This window comes from Dromaius novaehollandiae, chromosome 4, assembly GCF_036370855.1.
Source record: "Dromaius novaehollandiae isolate bDroNov1 chromosome 4, bDroNov1.hap1, whole genome shotgun sequence".
Classification (NCBI taxonomy): Eukaryota; Metazoa; Chordata; class Aves; order Casuariiformes; family Dromaiidae; genus Dromaius; species Dromaius novaehollandiae.
This window is the reverse complement of record NC_088101.1, coordinates 81,440,472-81,446,478: the sequence shown is the minus strand read 5'-3', so window position 1 is coordinate 81,446,478 and position 6,007 is coordinate 81,440,472.

The window sequence follows — 6,007 nt, the reverse complement described above, 5'->3', positions numbered from 1 at the left end:
CAGTTTGCATTTGTTCTGCCTTCTTTACTAAGGAAGTTGTATGTTTCATTGGTCCAGTTGAACAGTTTCGATGAAATCCCAGGCAGTCAAGAAGAGAGAGGTTAAGGGCTGATGGATGGCTCTTGCTCCTTTCATTTATGCCTGTTGAATACCTTTCAGTGGAGCTAGATTTGAATCTCCCTGGTGCCTGGAAGGGAGAATCCATCTCAACACTGACCATACAGTAGGTTTCCAGGTTCCTGAGGCTAATGTGGATGAAAATATTTCAGACTGGGTTATAGCACTGGCTGTTAAGTTCAGTGGTGGGTCTCCTTAAGGAGGTGGAGAAGACCCCAGCTTCTGGTCCATGCTTCAGTCTTGCTGCAGGTGAGTGAACAAAAACAGCTCTGTGTGTGGGCGTGTGTGTGGGCGCTGCAATGTCCCAGATTCTGTGCTTTGCAAACAACCTTCATCATCCCTCACAGATATGCCCTGATGGTGTTTGTTTACAGCCTTCCACAAAGAATTTGTTGCGATAAAGCAATTACACTGTACATTAGGATTCCTCTCTGCATAGGAGGCATCGCAGGTACGTGATTGTCTGACTTGTACTGATGCTGATTTTTTTTTCTTTTTTTTTCCTTTCATGGTTGAAATGCATTTTTCCTCATGGATTTCAGTTTTGGGTGTGTTTTTTGTTTTTTGGTTTTTTTGGCATATCTTTAACTCTCTCCTCTTCCTTTAATTTAAAATGATTGTAACTACTTGCATTATTTGCCATACTTCAGTCTTTCAAGTGATATAAATGAAATCCTCTGTTAGGACTGAACAATCCTGTGTGGATGTGTGTGTGTTTGTGGTTTTTTTGTTTTGTTTTGTTTTGTTTTGTTTTTTTACGATTTATATAGTATGTGAAGCTTTTTCCTTTTAATTCCTTCAGATTTGGAGGATTATTTAGAGAATGGCAAAAGAGATGAACAGCTTGCTTACTTTGGCTAGGTCCCGTTTGTTCAAACAAATATTGGGAACTTTGAATTGCCAAGCGTGAATTTATGGTGCTGTCTTGCAAGATGTACCTGGGAGTCCTGCACCCAGCCAGTTTATCTTCAGCTGGAGACAAACGGATGTTGCCTTGGAAGAGTACCATGGTAAGCTAATGTACAAATCATTTGTTACGATACCACGAACGTGTGCCAAAGTTTCACAAACAGGCATCTCGAGTAGCTTCACTGCAGAGTGGGAATATACCACAAAGCACGATGGCGGCATCTGGTCGATGTCCAGTTGACATCAAAACTAGAGACTGAGCGCGTATTGCCACCTGCGAGTCTGATAAGAAACTGAGCAGCAGCACTTCGGGGGCCTCTTCAGTGGGTGCTTGCTGTTAGTGTCAGCTCTAGTGCTGCAGTTAGGACTCCACAAGGAGATGGGAGGGAAACAGAACGCAATTGCATAGTATGAGCGTGCTTTCTTGTGCCTGTTGCCAAGGGCACATGAAGGAAGAGCTCACTCGTTGCCTCTTTTAAGGCTTTGACATGGATGTGGTGCTGTGACTGACTTCCTGCAGCCTGCCAGCAGCGAGGATTTATGCAAATATTTGAGTTTTACCAATAATCCACCTGGATGTTGGCCTCTGAAACCCTTTGTTTTCTGCTGCCTGGGAAGGCTCTTGCCTTTCCTCATTTCAAATGCACTTAAAATGATGTGTCACATAGCTCTTTTATTATTAAATAAATCCGGGATATACACACTGACAGAACTAACATTTATTGCTGTGATTTAAAATGAAAGCTCTGCATTTCCTGGGAAGGAACAACCTGTCCTTGTTTAAAATGAAAAGCCCAGCAAAATCCTGGCTGTTGGAGTTGAGATAGTTATCAAGTCCAGCAAAACTGGAGAATATGGTGCTATTTAAAAAAGGCAAATGACAGAAAGCTAGGCACTGTTGAAGTGAAAGAGGCCATTGCCTGAAATAATATATGGCCAGATCCAAATACGAATTAAAGGACAGAGGTGTGTGAAGAGGGACGTCTAAGCCCCCCTTTTTGCTCGGCAGGCTCGTAACTCTGGATGTGTGTGAGTTTCTGAAGCATCAGAGGTCTTGAGCTGAAAGTTCCCGAGGCATCGAGGAGTAATGTTTGTAGACAAGGGTAGTAACGTCTCAGTTGCAACAGGTTTGAGCAGTCTGGCATCAGCCTTGCCCCTTGTCTCATCGGTTACTGGAAACTAGGCTCATCTCCCCTTGAGTCTCTGAGGTGCTTGATCAGACCACATCTAAAACAACCTGTATGTCTTATTCATGAAAATTCAGTGGCAGACAAAGTGCTTTTGTTAGGGGTGTTAGGCCTAACTGCCCTCGGCTATCAGCAGGGAATCCTCCGTTCTTTGGCTGCCTGGCTTCTGTCTTTATTTTCCCTAAAAGAATCCAACAAGCAGAGACTGAAGCACTCACCTGCATGAGCCCCCCCAGTGCCATGGATCACAAACTTAGGTTGGAATGCTTGTCTTCATTTCAGCATGTCTGCAGCAGGAGGGCAGATGTGTCGCAAGGGAAGCGCTCTTACTGCCTGACCAAAATTTCCCAAATTACATACATCTCCTCCTCCCCTCCCCATTTCTGGGAAGAATCAGTGACAGCTCACAGCTCTCTGCTGGTCCATGTATCGTAAGGGTCCTATACACTACAGTGTGGGAATTCACTTAAACTCTAGCATTATTTCTTGCGCTTTCCTGTATAAAGCATATTGCACCAATGCGATAAAAAGCACCAAAACTTTTTTTTAATTAAAAAATTACCGTAGGATGCCTTCAAGCAAGACAGTGGATCTTTTGGTGAGAACACTGTATGTATTATACATCAAGCTGGAGTTCAAACTTGTGTTGCATGTAACTGGCTCTCTCAAGATCACCCCACTATCAGTGACAGATCTGATGCTTCATTCCCTCCTTGACCTTTTCAACTTCTGTGGCTTACACTGATATGCAAGGCTGTGACTGAGTTTTCACCCCAGACTTTGTTAATCTCTTAAGATACCTGCCTGTTCCAGTTGATTTACAATTACCTCCCTGTCAAAGCACTTGTGATTCAACCCTTCACAGTTTAACAAAAAAAACCTGTGATTGCATGTTAATCAAATTTCTCATACTTGTGACAGTTGTTTTTTCCAACCTGCAACTTGAAATTAGAACAACTAATCAAGCTTAGAAAGGAAGGAGAAGTTAAACATCCATCATTTACCCTTCTCCAGTGTCAGCTGCCCAGTCTTTCATTTTTGCTGCCTGCCTGTCTTGTGCTCAGGCCAAAACCAACTTGTTTCCAAACTCCAACGTATGCCTTTTGTGAGAACAAAGCATTTCTGTTCAGTGCAGCCACTCCTACACCCTTCTTATGGTTCCTTTCTCCAGCAGCAATGAACTGTGGGTTTGAAAAGAGACATTCTCAGGTGCACCAGCTTTGTGTGCAGGTGTGGTTTGAAAGCAGTCTGAGGAGCTTGAGCTGCTCATCGAAAGGGGCTGCCAAGGGTCAACAAGAACAAGATGCTTAGGAGCATAATGGGCAAATTGCGGAAAGACAAACTGAATTTTTTTGACTTTGACGACTTAAAGCTAGAAATGCTAGAAAGCACTGCAGTGATAAGCATTGCATGCAGTATTAGCAGTCTTTGATTTCCTCTCCCACTGTAGCTAAAGAATTTATTCTATAGCTCAAGGAAGTCTTGCGTACCCGGCTTGGGCCCAGCATATATAAGCTCGTCCTATGAAATTGGTGGGGAGAGGGGAGCGGTAACTAGTCTCCTTGCAGATCTGTGCCTTTTTCCAGTCTTTTTCTGCCTGATCTCAGCTTAGACAAACACAAAGCAATATTTTGTACAAACTGGAAATATTCCCACTGCCCCCATCTGCCTGGGGTAATATGACTGTGAGGAGGTTGGAGATGAACAGGAATGAACTCCAGAAGGCCTGGAGACTAAAACTTTAAAGGTTGGCTTAGAGGGTGGGAGCAGAAGACATTCTTAGTTACCAGCTTAAAGCAGGAAATATAAATATCTTGTTTAAACATCTAAATGCAATGTTAGCAATGTCTCTTAGTAGGACAACAGCTCTTGGGATTTTCTAGTACAGTGTGTCATGGGTCTTTCACGCTGTTGCAACATGAATGATCATGAAATCTCTCAGCAGAAATTTTTGGATGGCATTTCCTTACGGAAGAGGAGAGTGGATGCTTGTGAAAAGCAGCTGGTGTAACTGCTGGTGGTTGACGTTGCTACACTAGAAGGAACAGTTTCTGGGTCTAGAGAAGGACTAGGACCCCTCTGTGCTGCACTGTCCAGGGAAGAAGTTGCGGGTTACAGTATTAAATCAAGCGTAATGGTTTTGTTGCACAAAATGTTCAAGAAGTAATAAGGATTGGTTTATCTTAACGGTTGAGTATCAAGATTACTGTGAGTATCAAGATTACTGTGACTAATTCTGGCTTTGTGGCTGAGTGAGTTCTCGGGTTGTTTTTAAGCAACTTCAGCTGCCTGTATAAGGAGGAAAGATTGTGATACGGTGTGGCTTATCTCAAAAACAGTGTCTTGTTTTATCCTGTTTGATTTGTAAGCCTTTTTTTCACTCCAAGTGAGCTGTCCCTTGTCTCATATTACCAGCCAGCATAATCCATGCTGACTTGTCCCTGGATCTGGCTGCTGCTCAAAAATGGATTACAAAATTGCAATCTCTTTGCAACTGTGTGTTGTTAATTTGACCCTTTTGTGCATGGAAATGCCTATAGGATATCACCGGAATTGTCTGCAGCAGAGTCCTGAGAACTTTTCTGTAATGGCTTACACTCGGGCTGGATTTGAAATTTCAGCTGATTTTAGATACGCGCGTACCGAAGGAGATGTGTCTGTCCCTGACAGGAGAGTTCATAAACACAGATGGGTCTGTTGAATTTTATGCCATTGTGTCAAGGCAAATCCAGTGACGTGGTCTGTAAAAGCAGTGCGAAGGCGAGCTCTTGATGTAGTCAATAAGTGAAGATTGTGCTTTTCTTGCAACTGGGCCTCATTTCAGAGTGAAGAAATTCCTGCGTTTGCAGAAGAGAAAGCAAATGAGAAGCAGGTGCGTAGCCCCATCTAGTGCTTCGGTGCGAATATTGCTACTAACCTATGATGAGGACAGGCTTCGGGCTAGTTCTTCCTAGATCTGAAAAACAACATTTCTGAGGGTCCAGGTGAGAAAAAGTCCTTAACCCACTAGCACAGTACATCTGTGTTGGCCACTAGAAGGTAAGCCTGAAGTGAAGGCCATAAGAATGAACTGCTTTCCTTGCTCAACATGCAACTGGAGCTCAAAATAACGACTCTCTCTATGCTGAGTGCCAAATACAGTTAGCTGTTGGCCCAGCCACTGTTCAGCAGTCAAGTGTTAAAAGGGATGCAACCCCAGCTGGTAACTATCACTATGCCTAGGCCTGGCAAGCTCCAAGAGGAGCCGAAGTGATTTTTTATCTGATAACATTTTCTTGGCTTTTAAATCCAGTTTCCTTCATCTGCGTATGAGTGAATGTAGCTCATGTGAACCACTCTGAGGTTATCCACCAGGGACCAAACTTAGATTTAAAATACACTTTATTATCAAATTGGGAAAAATGGCTAAGGCCTTCTCAAAACTCTATTATTAAACTCCCTCCCCCTTTTGTACAATAGCACTGACTCCACATAGCAACTTAAATTTCCCAGATGTTTTTATTAATAGTGAAATTTGTCTCTAATAATGTTTCTGTGTCCCCCTTCCTCCGACTCACAGCCTTCATCAGCTGTCTGAGAGTTGGGCTGGGGCAGAGTTTTCTGAAAACTGTTAAAGATCCTGGGTGCCCTGCTTGATACCCACTTGTCCCTTGCTTATGACAAATCAGCCTAAATCAGGCAACCAAAAAAGAGCTGAGAATATAGGCTAGGTGGCAGATGGGTCTTACGGGGTTTAGATAAAGGAGGTATAAAGTGAGAATCGGGACATGCAGTAATGGGGGTTTCTTTCTGTG